The sequence below is a fragment of the Sciurus carolinensis genome, chromosome 5, assembly GCF_902686445.1.
Source record: "Sciurus carolinensis chromosome 5, mSciCar1.2, whole genome shotgun sequence".
NCBI classification, from domain to species: Eukaryota; Metazoa; Chordata; class Mammalia; order Rodentia; family Sciuridae; genus Sciurus; species Sciurus carolinensis.
The window spans coordinates 145,115,834-145,130,253 of NC_062217.1; positions in this window are offsets into that span (position 1 = coordinate 145,115,834).

Sequence of the window (14,420 nt, forward strand, 5' to 3'; positions counted from 1 at the left end):
GGTAAGATAGCATATAACTTGAAAGGGGGCTGACTTAAATTAGTGGTCAAAAGTTTCTCACATTTTGGTGAAAAAATAAGCCAGAATATTATAAATGGAGTAGTACTGCTCTGAGTTCCTGAGTTCCTTCTTAGTCACCAGAGGTCCTTAACTTAGACCAGAAACAGGATGAAAGTAATTCTCAAACCTGGGTGTAAAACAGACTGGATGACTTCTAACCTCTCTGCCAATTCTCGGGAGTTTCTTGGGCTCAAACATTTCTAAAGGCTTTATGGATATAGGACTTAAGCTGGGTGCACAGGAAGAAAAAAGCCTCAACTACCCTGTGCAGTCTACAGGTGGGGGTATCACCCTAGTAATGTCCATGAAGACCCCTCTACCCTGGCTACGGCCCGTCCATCCTATACTCAGCTCAACTGTTGGACAATGAGGACAAACTCACTAAGAAGATGTGGAGGAAATAAGGTAGCATGAGGCTGGTTTATGGAGTAGCTTTTGTTTGTTTCGGTAGCAGGATTGAACCCAGAGGCACTCTATCATTGAGCTACATTCCTTTTAATTTTATTTATTTTTTGGATACAGGGTCTTGCTAAATTGCCCAGGTTGTCCTCAAACTTGTGATTCTCTCAGCTTCCCAAGTCACTGGGGTACAGGTATGTGCCACCACACCCAGCTGGGGTTACAGAGTTTCGAAAGCCAGAAGAGAAAGATTTTGTGAGGGTCAAAGATACTTCTGAGGATCTGCATTGTGATTCAGCTGATTTTAGGACGAATGCTCTGTATGCACTGTAGGTTTGTGAGAGGAGATAAAAGTCAGGAAGTCTTTTGCAATAATGACAAATCAAGTAATGAAAGTGTATGGATATTTAGTAGTACAGGGTAAACACTAAGGAAAATAACAATTGATAAAATTGTGTAATGGAGTTGAAAGGAAATAAGGAAATACAACACTGGTTCTAGCATTACTTCTAAAGCTGAATTACAGATATGAAGGTAGCGGCTAAATAAATAGAAAACAGGATAATTTTGTACAATCAGGATATTATAGAGGTATAACTATAGGAACAAAAATGCAAGTCTTCCTCATTATTAAAAGAAAAACAACAAATGATATAGTAACATTTTTGAAGATATAAATACTAAAAGTCTAACAAAATGTGACAAAACTAAACGAATCAAGAACTAAACTATTAAGAAAAAATTTCAGACTGAATCACAAAGTAAAGTTCAAATCTAGGTTGAATGACTTTGATTTAAAATAAAATGATTCAGAAAGCTTGAAGATAAAAGGATGAGTAAAATACCAGAAAAATGAAACAGAAAGCAAGGATTAAGATCTTAATAACAGACAAGACTGAATCCAGGCCCACAATGCATTAAACCAGTCCAAAAAAATAAAAAATAAAACAAACAAACAAACAAAAAACACTCCTTAATGCTAAATGTTACAGCTCACAGTAAGAATGAACAGTTATAAATAGCTGTGGGTCAAATAACTTAGCAATTTTAAGCAAAAACTATAGGGAGTATGAGGGGACAAAAAGTGGTAGGAAACTAATTCATCTCTCAGTCTGTGACAGATCACTAATTTTTTAAAAATCCAAGGATATAAAAATCTTAATATTGTTATTTTGGTAGGTCAAATTGACATCTGTTCAGAAGTCTGAGAAAGGAAGTGGTGCAAACTGGGCATAATAAAGATGGCAAAAAACAAGGGACATCATATATTCTGATAGCCTGTCACTATACCAAGAGCAAAACTAAATTAGTTTCCTTGTTGATCCAGCTAGGTGTCTAGGATCAGGGAGCCCTGATCCTGATCTGCAGCTCACTCAAAAAAAAAAAAAAAAAAAAAAAAGTCATGGTTTCCAAACTGCAGCAACACTCTCACTTCTGCCTTTGTTAAATGAAATCAACCACTGGTTTCCACTATACATAGTAAGCAATGCACTATTAATTGATTTATATTTCTTCAAGTTTTCTTTGATAATATCAAACTCTAATATGAACTTTTCAAAAAACTTGACTATGCATTAATCCACAAAGAAAAACTAGTCAAGTCTACAAGGTAGAAGCAATGAAGAGAACACTCTCATGAAAATGAGACTAAAAAGAAATATGTACTAGGACCAAAAGAAAAAAGGAATTCATTTGAGTCAAATAAGAAATCTAAACTGAATTGCAGAGTATCTAGGAAATTGCTATGAAGAAAATTCTACACATCATCACATAATGAGCTCTGGAATAAAGATAAAACAGTGCTCACAAGAAAATTAACATTCAACTGAAAAAAATTAAGAAAGAACATCTAAACCAAACAAAAACTGAAGTTAAGAAATAAGACAAAGGCAAAAATTAATGACTTACAAAAAACAAAATCTAAGACATCCATACATAAACACACAATGCTTGTTTATTTAAGCAAGAGATGTTTAGTTAATGTTCAGTTAAACAAGAGAAAGAAAATAAAGTTTAAAAGTAAATATAAATTTAAAAAATTGGAGAAGCAAAGGTAAAGTTACCATTATTTACAGATATTACCATATACCTGGAAACTATAACATAATAAACAAAAACTAGTATAGACCCTAAACAAATTCAGTAAATTGACTGGGTACATAATTAAAATATCTTTCCCATTTAGAAACAGCCAGTTAGACTTAATGCAAAATATACTTAGTTATAACGACCACCAAAAAAAATAAAAATGCCTAACAATTAATATAAGAAGTGTGCAAGATCTACAAAAGAATAATTGGACAAGGCACACCATATTCTTGCACATGAAGATGTCAATCCTTAATCTATAAATTTCACCTCACAAGCTGATTTTTAAAAATAATATAAACAAGCAGAATAAGAAAATTCTAAAAAAGAATAATGGACACAAGCCTTACAATATATTAAAATATATAAAAAGTCTTCAATAAATAAAACATGATGGACCGGCAAATAAGTTGACAGACAATTCAGTAAAACAATAGAAGTTTTGAAAAAAAATGTATATATATATATATAAATTTGGTAAAGGTGGCATCTTAAATTAGTGGAAAAAATATTGATTATTCAATACATTGTGTTGGATCAACCAGGTAGCCACCTCAAAAAAATAAAATTATCCATACCTCAAATTTTTAAATTTTGGCTTAAACCATACAAGAATTATTTTGTAATCTCAGGGGGAGTAAACTTTCTAAACATGTAAGAATTCTAAATGCACTAAAATTGAACTTTTTAAAAGTTTATAAAATTTCTGCATGTCAAGAGACAACATGAGTATTTACAAATAATCTCTAAAATAATAATTTTCTTAACATGTAAAGAGAGCAATATGAACAGTTCCCAGAAAAAGAAATATGAATGTCTCTACAGAAAAGACACTCAACTTTATTTTTATAATTGATAACAGTGTTGGTCGGAGGGTGTAGGTAATATCCTATGTTATTTATGGGAGTGTCTACGAGATCAAATTCTATGAAGGACAATTTGGCAATATGTATAAAAATTACAAAGGCGAAAATATTTTGACTCCAAAATTCTGCTTCCAGGAATTTATTTCACAGAATTAGCTACATGTAAAATGATATAGGTACAAATTATTTATTTTACCATTATTGTTAAGAGCAAAAGATTATAAACAACTTAAAGTTTCATCATTGGGGGACTTTATTTTACCATTACAATGGCATTAAAAGAATAATGTGGGGCTGAGGTTGTGGCTCAGTGGTAGAGCACTTGCCTAGCATGTGTGAGGCACTGGGTTCGATTCTCAGCATAAAAATAAATAAACAAATAAAGGTTAAAAAAAAAGAATGCTTTAAAAAAAAAACAATATTTCTTTGTACACATTGAAATAACTGACTTTCAAAACATATCACAGTACAAGGGAACACTCCCATTTAGACCAACACTTACAGGACCATGTAAGTTATCTTGTTCATTCAGGTTCATGGATTTTTTCTGATGGGCCAATGTAGAAACTGTGGAAAATGAAAAATATAAAGCAAAAGGACATAATAATTTGCTTTTGATATTTTCCTTGTATTTATTTTTCAATGACTTGCATATGGAATATATAACTCTATATTCTACTTTTTTACACTTCACAATTTATCAGTAAGAATTTTTCATGAAATTATACTTTTGAAGAGTTGTTCCTACAAAGTATATGAATAGAATATAATTTAACCATTTCTTATGTTTTGAAATAATTTAAAATGCTAAAATGAATATGTATTTTACCACAGTTTTTCCAACAATGGTTATTATCCTTAAATTATTTCATGTTCAAAACTATAACACGTATGTTAGTCAACTTTGCTGTGGCCACAATACCTGATGAGAACAGCTTGGAGGAGGAAAAGCTTATTTGGGGCTCACAATTTCAGAGGTTCAGTCCATGTCAACCAGCTCCAATGCTCTTGACCTGAGGTGAGGTAGAACATCATGGCAAAAGGGCATAGTAGAAGAAAGCTGTTCCATCCATGGTAGCAGAGAAGAGAGAGGAAAAAGGAAGGAGAAGGAGGGGAAGCTCTCAGGAGAACAAGATATAAACCCCAAGGGCACACCCCCAGTGACTTACTCCCTCAAGTTCCACCTGCCTACAGTTAATACTCAGTACAATAGCCTTTAAAAATTATTAATCCACTGATTAGGTCACAACTCTCATAATCTAATAATTTCACCTTTGAACATTCCTGCATTGTCTTACACATGAACTTTTAGAGGATACTTCATATCCAAATCTTAACAACAGGTGAAAATATCCCAGTTTGGGTTTTTATTAGTAAGTCTTAAATTCCAAGTGCAGTTGAACATCTTTGAATAAGTTTATCAACCACTTATAATTATCCATGAAATACTTGTTCATTCCTTTATCAGTTTTCCTCTTCTAACCTTTATTTTAAAAGGTATTCTAGCCAGGCACAAATGGTACAGGCCTGTTATCCCAGTTACTCAGGATGCTGAGGCAGGATGATCCCAAACTCAAGGATAGCCTGCGCAACTTGGAGAGATCTTGTATCAAAATAAGAGATAAAAAGGGTTGTGGATGTAGCTCAGCAGTAGAATGCCCCCAAGTTCAATCCACAATACCAAATATAAATAGCATTCTACACAGCCAGAAATTATCTATTTTGCCAGTTATAAAATTTTTTTACCAATTTTTTCTTTTAACCTTGCTTATATTATTGGGAACATTGCCCTTCAAGACCAAGATATATCTTTCCATGTATTGAAATCTTTTTGGATGATACTAAGTATAATTTTAAAGTTGTTTTTTTTTTTCACGATCTTACCCATTTCTTAAGTTTACTTTGGGTATTTTACACTTTTCAAAAATCATTATCACAATTGTGAATGGAATTTATTCTTCCACTATATTTTTAACTGGTTATTGTTTGTATCAAATGGATTAATGCACTGATTTTGTTAAGGCTCTCATAACCCAACCATTTCACCTCTAAACTTTGTTGAATTGTCTCATGCATGAGCTTTTGGGGCACACCTCAAATATAAACCATAATGGTTTCTAAAATAAATCAGTCTTTAATATTGATACAAACAATAACCAGTGGCTACTTTCCTCTGCCACACCCTTCTGCTGTGATGTTCTGCCTCACTTTAGGCCCAAAGCAATGGAGTCAGCTATCTGTGAACTGAGGTCTCTGAAACTATGAGCGCCAAATAAACTTTTCCTCCTCTAAAATTGTTCTGGTCAGGTCTTTTGGTCAGAGTAGTGAAAAAGCTGACTGAAACAGAACCATATTTTATATTCAAGATGTTTTACACCAATACATGAATACAGTTATCTTTGTATTTCCTCAAATGCCCAGCATGATGAAACTTAGTAGTTTAGTATATTCAATAAAATATTAACAGTTGTGTAAAGAAAAATAAAGATCAAAGGGAAATTGAGACCATATGTTTACAGCTCACTTCTGATGACTCAGGGAAGGGGCCTGTCACTACCTGAGAGGACTGGACTAAATCCTCCAATTTCACACCTCTCTTCCTTCTTTCACACTGAACAATAAGATACTTTATCTGGAACCCTAAAAACTATGATCTCCAAGAAATACTGAGAAATCCATACTGAAAGTATTGTTTGGTTATGTGCCACTAATATTAGCAATTGGCACATATATGAAAATACATTTTATAGCTGTTCTTCACAGTGAGGTATTAAGCGAGCCGTCTTTGGAGTCCCAAATCACTTTAGGGTATCCCAATTGGTATGTCTAACTAATCGAAACACAACTAATTTAATGTGATCATCTGAAAGGATGTATGTCAAAGGGTTAGTATTATTGTTGGGTAGTGGGATTACGGATGACTTTTGTTGTTCCCTTTAAAACATTTGTCAGTTTTCTAAATTTTCCTACTGAAAATATGGCTTGCTTTTACAATTAGGAAATATATAATAGTTTTGTTTTGTTTTTGAGAAAAGTAAAAGTTTCTTAGATCAAAAGCAAAACGATATCATTATATCTCATAATTACTTCTAGATGGAAGCCTTAGTAGGCATTTGTGCAGAAATTTTTTTCTTTCAGTTTGAAGAAATACAGGAGTCCATGTATTAAAGATCTCACTTTTAGGAACTTTGTAATTCATGATACAGGAAAATATTCAGACCTTCCTTGCTTTAAGTAGAGAGACCCCATGCAAAGAACCTACAAAGATGACTGTTTGAGGCCACTTCCTTGTAGCCTCAAAAAACCTGACAGGTAACCTTTTCATCTCTGTTCTATTGTATGTGGATCTCTCCTGACTGCATGAATTACCAATTACACTCAGAGTCAGTGCAATTCCCTACTATTGGTTCCTGAAGAAACCACTTCTTTCTAAATGGCAAAGTTACTGAGGTACAATTTATATGCAATAAAATGCACACATTGTTTTGACAAACATATACACGTGTGTAATGACTGCCACAATCAAGATACAGAACACTTCCACTGCCCTAAAAGGTTTCTTTGTGCCCCTTCCCTCTCAATACTCCCCTGCACCCAAGCCCCTGGCCCATGCAACCATAGTAAGGATCTCATGGATGTGGAACAAATTTGTCTTTCCTAGAGTGTCAAATGAACAGAATTATACAGGATGCTCCCTTTTTGAGTCTGGCTTTTTTCATTTGTCACTCAATTTCTAAGGTTCATATTTGTTTTTACTGCTGAGTACTATTTTGTTTGTACTTAATAATAAAAAAAACCCCACATAACAGAAATTTATGATAAATGGTACTTGGGTTTATTAGTGCTGTAATTAATTTTCCTTCATTCAACAAACATTTTTCTAGTGCCTTTTATGTATCAGGCAGTGTTAAATGTTAAATGTAAGCTGGTTAAATGTAAACTACATACTTGGTTCCAGGCTCATTCACCTAATTTTGGCCCTAAGAAAAAAGATCATTTGAGGCAAAATTCAATAGTAGCCCTACTTTTATATGACAATATAAAAACTTTGTGGGTCAGTGTTAAGCTTCCTAATGTGGCAGGGAACCCAGTGTCTTCAGGTTCTTTGTGGACTTCATGAATAATGTATCTCATTCTATTATAAGAACAAAGTAGGCTGGGCGCAGTGGAGCATGCCTGTAATACCAGCAACGCGGAGGCTGAGGCAGGAAGATCAAAAGTTTAAGACAGCCTCAGCAAGTTATCAAGACCCTGTCTCAAATAAAAAATAAAAAGGGCTGGGGATGTAGTTAAGTGCTCCTGGGTTCAATAACCAGTACCAAAAAAAAAAAAAAGATAACATGTCCATGTTCAAGGCAGGAAGAGCTAATAAAAGAAAAAGGTTGTTTCCAACTACATTTGTCACTTTTTTTTTTAATTGTTGATGGACCTTTATTTATTCATATGTGGTGCTGAAAATCAAACCCAGTGCCTCACACACATCCTAGGCAAGCATTCTACCACTGAGCCACAACCCCAAGCCCTACATCTGTCACTTTTATCAGAAAAGCAAAAGTCTTCCCTTTTGCACCTTGAAGATTTATTTCCTCTTATGTTTAATCAGCCAGAAGTGGGTCACATGATCATTCACAGTTGTAAGGCAGCTAATGAGGGTCTTGCAAAGAGAAATAAAATAGTCATGATTGATAGACTATCATGACTCAGGCACAAGGGCATCCCAAACTAGTTCTGATAATATGGAACAACATGGAAATAATACATGCTATGTCTACCATGGCTTCTCATCATGTCTGCAGGAAGCCTTAGGATGACTCTAGCATACATATGACCATGTGAGTAATGGAAGGCAGAGGAACAACTCTCCTTTATCCTCCTAAGAATAAAGTATCACACACAAGGAGAACACTTTTGGGACATTTACTTTTGTCAACAAATGGGATTCTGGCTCATAGGGTCATAATTGGGGAATTTAACCCACTAATTATGAAACAAGATAGAGTTAGATAGTATTTGCAGGTTTCCTACAAAAGAGCTCTCACAAGCTTCAAAGATGAATAAAACACAATTTCTAAGGGAAGTTGGAATCTGCTCACCTTCCTTCAGCTGTTTCCCAGTCATGCTGCCAAAGAGCTCACTTTTCATGTGTGCCTCTGGAGATAGGGTAATTCATTTGTGATTCTAGCCTAGGTTCTAGGGGTCCAGTAAATAACATCTGCCTCTTCTCTCCCAAACAGGGAGAAATCAGAACCAATTCACAGATAGAAATATGAATCAGATAAGGTAAAGAGCAAAATACCAGCTTTAGAACAAAAACACCTGGCTCAAAAGACATATGCCTTAGACTTCTCACCTCAGGGGTATCCTAATAAATAACTTCACTACAGAATTCAGTATTCTCAACAGACATAGGCTGAACAGGAGAGTCAGCCTTCCCTACTGAAAAAGGCCTACCACAGTAGATTTCCTGTATAAGTGAATCAGACTTGTGTCCTCTGCCAGTGTGAAGATCAGAATGGGAAACCATACATGTGGTCAGTTCAGAAATGACCATATGTATTATGATTAGTATTTGGTCAATAAGACACAGAGAGAACTCTTCTGGGAGGCTTCCAGGACACGTTTTCTAAAAATGTGGAGCAAATGTTGCCATCTCTGAGTGTGATGCTTGGAACTACTGCAGCCATACTGGTACAGCTTGATGTTGAAGTTATAATTACATACTTTTATCCAGCAGTTCCAACATAAAACATGACAGAGATGGGGGATATGCTCAGTGTTAGAGCGTATGTTGGGCATGTGTGAGGCCCTGAGTTTGATCCATAGCACTTTATTTCCCTCTTGAATTTCCCTAGGGAACAAAAGGAAGCGAGGGAAGGGAAGGGGAGGGGAAAGAAGAGGAGGGAAGGGGAGGAATAACCTATGTCCTTGGTGATTATCAATGAGTAGGTGAACTGAGGCAACTAACCCTGAAACCTGCCCTGCAGTTAAGAGTTCCTGTTGTACAAGTAATTTTATCGATCACGTTTGAGTCTGGATTTCCTTGTATCATTTCCTGTATTCTTCTTCAATATGGCCAGATATGTGTACATTTCATCATGTACTATTCAAAGTGCTATCTTTTGGATATCTGAATAATCTCAGTTAAAAGTTTTTTTACACACATATAAAAAACACATGGTATTATACCCTATTTGCTTTTCCAGACTATGGTGTTTATATTTTACATATCTTTTGGAGGATATGCATTATATTCATGTCTCCTATTGTCACAGCTGCTAGTGCTACTAAGGTCATAAGTGCTACTGAACATAATTTTTCAACCAAAAAAATTTCAGCTAATTATATCTACCCACCTGGATATTATAATTTATAGGTGTCCTAAATAAATAATATGAAGAAATTGCATGTTCTATGACTCAAACGTATAGACATGGCAAGTGTCCTTATTCAAACCTTAGTGATGGCACTAAAGTGAGAAACTCAAACAAACTTTCACCATCATAGAAAATGTGCAAAAGAAGATAAATCTTCCTACAATTTTACACAGGTATATATCTTTAGGAATCAGGTCTAAATTTGCATTTGGGTTAGAGACGGACAAAGTTACAGAAGGAAGGTAGGTAAAGGAACCATCTAGAAAAATAACAAAAGATTATTCCTTTGGACCACACAAATAAGTGAAATTATTTCAAGTTTGTTTATGAAAGTTTTACTCTTAAAATCATAGAGTCTACACTTTGGTGGCTGCAGTCTCAATTTTCTCAAATTTCAGTCTTAGGTGTTCATACTGAATGTACACAACAGGCTTCAAAAAGGGTTTAGACTATGCAATGTATAATCTTCCATGACTTCTAAAAGCACGTGCTCACATGTGTGCGTGCACACACACACACACTTTTTTAAACTATCAATTCTTATTTCACTTTCAAAAGGAATAGTCAAAATTCAGGTTTGATAAATTCAGTTTTTGATAAACTACTAACAAAAATGTATATCCAATCTATTCCAGTACTCACATTCAAAACCAATTACAGAGTATAATCCATTTCTTCTCTTGAATATCCATTACCACTCACCCTGGTCTGAGTTACTACTACCTCAGAATTGGATGATTGGTCTTTTTAGGCCTACCCTGTTGCACCCTAATCCTTTCTCCAAGCACAGCCAAGATTTTCTCAAAGCCCAAATACGGTCTCAAGTATCATCTCCTCTTCACACTCTCCTCCAACCACACAGTCCTTCTAATTCAATGTTCCTTCCCACTACAGATCCTTTGCATATTTTAGACCTTTTATCGGGGCAACTTTCCTTTCCTCTTAACCTAGTTAACGTTTACTCGTGGTTTCAAATTTCAGCTTGAGTATCACTTTAAGACAACTTCCTTATCTCCCTAACTCAATCAAATTCTCTTGCTATAGACTCATAGAACCTTATGCTTCTATGTGTAATACTTGTTACATTTGCACTTTTAATAGTTTGTGATCGTCTAGTTACTGGTAATCTATTACACTAGACCATTAGCTTTATGAGCAGGAGTTGTGTCTGTTTTTACTCATCACATACATGACCAGTATTGAAGACACAGTAGGTGCTCAGTATGTATTTGCTACATGAAAAGAAAAACTGGCAAATTTTTATCTCCTATGTAAAAGCCCTAAAAGAAACATTAATCTTACTTCCCTCAGCTGTCTCTAGTGATCAAAGGAACCCCATTATGGAATTTCTAGCTAGAAGATTCTCTTTAAAAACATGTTATATGAAGAAGATAAGAGCTGGCTCTTCTAAGCACCCACTCATTTTGGAGAGGATGGGAACGTATGAATGACATAAAGAGACGATGTCCAGAATGCACATATTCTATCACTTGTGACCACGAGATATAAACACCAGGACCATTTCCTTTTCTTGTCACTAGAAATAACTTCATCAAGTAAGGAATTCTTCAGTCTCCTGTCTATTCCCACTTCTTGGAAGCTGATATCCTAGTCATCATTTGAGTCCTAATAGAAGCTAGAACCCTACTCAATCTAATTTCAAAGATAACGGCTCTACCACTCCATTTTCTCCTTTTCAATGGTAGGTTGTTCCTTTCCTAAGTTTTGTTCCCATGACATCACTCTAGGTAAATGGGAGTGAGAATCATGGGGGTGGAAACAATAGCTTGTTCACAAATGTTAGGTTGGGAGACTGGTCTAGTCTTAATGTCTTTGTGAGGATAGGTTTCCTGGGGATAGAACCTGGGGGTAGGGCCTTGCATCTACTATGCAAGTGCTCTACCACTGAGCCACACCCTAGCCCAGTCTTAATGTCCTGAAGAAAGTTTCCAATGTTTGCAAAATCTCTCTTATAGGAAAAACTGTATTTTCACTTTCCATGGGTTTTCTTTTCTTTTTTAAATTTAAGCTTCTTGAGGAAGTTTTTAAAAAATGTTTCTATCAAAGGTACTAAAATAGGCAAGGCTTTTTAATTCAGAGTGATGAACAGAATTGTGCACTCTGTGAGACCCTTGACAATGCAAGTCAAATTTTGAGTGGATGTTTGGGAAACAGATACTGTTTCAAATTCTGTCACCAGAAAGTAGTGGGTGTGTGGATGCTTTATAAATATATGAATGAGAGAGTAAATTAGTGAATGAGAAGCCCTTAAGAAACAGGACGAGGTGCTCAGTGGCAGAGCACTTGTGTAGCACATGGGAGGCACTGGGTTTGATCCTCAGCACCACATAAAAATAAACAAATAAAATCAAGGCATGCTGTCCATCTACAACCATGAAAAAAGAAAAGAAAAGAAACAGAAAAAATGCCAAAGGAAAAAGTTACCTGCCACCAGGAAACAATGATATCAGCAAAGTCCAAGGAAGAGCTTTCAAGAAAGTGGTTAAACTGTCATCAGTTGAACAGAGGTCAAGTCAGATAAGGCCTGAGAAATACTCAGTGGATTCAGAAACACTGTGGTAGTTGATGACCTTTAAAATTGGTATTTTTAATTGAGGTAAAATACTACAGTTGTTTGAAGAATAGAGTCATAAAACAGTGTAAGAAACCATGGGTAGAGAAAAAAAAAATGTTTTCATAAGCCATGTCCATGAAAGGGATGCAAGAAACAGAATGGAGGACAAATTGATGTAGAAACATTTTCTTTTCTTCTAAGATGTGAAAGACTTGAGAATGCCTAAATGTCAAGGCAAAGGAGCCACAGATAAGACAGAAAGGTCTTAAAAAGCAGTAATGAGAAGGGATTCAGAGCCTGGGACCAGAAGAGGATCACCTTTTCCATCATAAAATAAAGGAAGGACTAAGAGGGTATCAAAGTAAGTTTGAAGGTTTGGTGGTACTAATTTGAAAAAGTTTCTATCTATGGTTGCTATTTTCCCCAAGAAAATGGGAGGCACAATAACCTTTTGAGAATGAAAGGGTGGGGGACTTGCCCAGCACAAAGGGTAAGGTCTGAGGTAAATGAAGGTGTTTAAAAGAACCGTTGCAGTTGAGTGCAGTGACGTACCAAGAGTTCAGTTAGACTAGCTCAAGAGGATCACTTAAGCCCAAGAGTTGGGAGATTAGCCTGGGCAACACAGCAAGGCTCATAAAAAAGTGATTCTCATAAAAAAATAAATAAAAGAACCCTATAAAGAACAGGAAGCAGAATTACCAGGTATAAGGGGTAAGAGGCAGGGAGAGATGGGGGAAGTGCTGGGGAGTGATACTGACCAAATTATACTAGTACGTTGTATTCATGTACAAACAGGTAACAACAAATCCCATCAATATGTACAACTGTAATGCATCAATAAAAAATGTGGAATTACAAAAAGAATCACCAGTTATAGTCATGAATGCAAACTTGCCATGCTACTACTTTTTCTCTTTCAAGAAGACAGAGGTTTCTAAGAAAAATCTCCATACACTGCAGGTTACCTTTTCTGTTGAAATTGAGTGACTTAACCTCAAGTTCAGAATTGTGGTGGAAATATCATTTATGTGAGTAGTATAAGTAGAAAATTATGTTAAATGCAAGATAAAAAATAAGAAGTTATTGGCATTATTTTAAATATGTAGAAGATAAGTGTCTTTTTAAGTACTTAAGAATGGCAATGGAAAAGACTTTTTGTACAAGGAAACTAAAACCATTGCCCAAGCAAAGTCCTAAAGTAACTAATTAGAGGGCTTCATAGGTGGTCTATTAACTGGAACATTAGCCAATCACTTCAAGTGACAGCATCAGGGTCAAATAATCCAGAATAAAAAGAGTGTTTTTTCTCAAAACAGATGGAGGACTCTTGCCTGTCTATTCCCTTGCCAAGTAAGCCAAGTCCAGTCTCTAAAGTTTAGTGGTTGCCTCAACATTAGGAAGAGGTGACAGATCAGGCTCAGTTTCCAACTCAATATACATTTTCTCTTTAGCTTTTCTTCTCCCTCTGGCTACAGACTCCCAGAAGCAGCTGGTGGTATTAAATGCCTACTCATCGTTACATCTCTCTTTATCTGTTTCCTGGCTTGACCAGTGACCTACCAAGAGAGCTAGTTACTAAGACAAAGGCCTAGGTGAATTCACATGGTGGGGGATGGAGTTTACTATGATTCATTTATGGGGAAACAGAAAGATGGAGGGAAAAGGTATGGAAATAGCAAACACTAAAAAAAATTTTATTTTGGAGAAATATCTCCCCATATTGCCCAGGCTGACCTCAAACTTACCATCCTCTTGCTTCAGCCTCCCAAGTAGCATAGCTGGGATTACAGGTATGCACCACCATGCCCTGCTAGAAAAACAATTTTTAGGGTGGCACAAAGCAATCTTTGGGTACTTATAATAGTCTCTAGTTATAAATCAAATAACATATTTGCTCCAAATTTCAAACATATCATTTCTTCTTCACTTCTCCAAACTTTGACTGATAAGCCTTTGATTAATAAACTTCTGTGAAAAACCTCATAAAATGAATTACATTACTTGAACTTGCACAACAATTTCTTGTGGGCCACTGGTCTTATTTCATTTGGGTTTGGG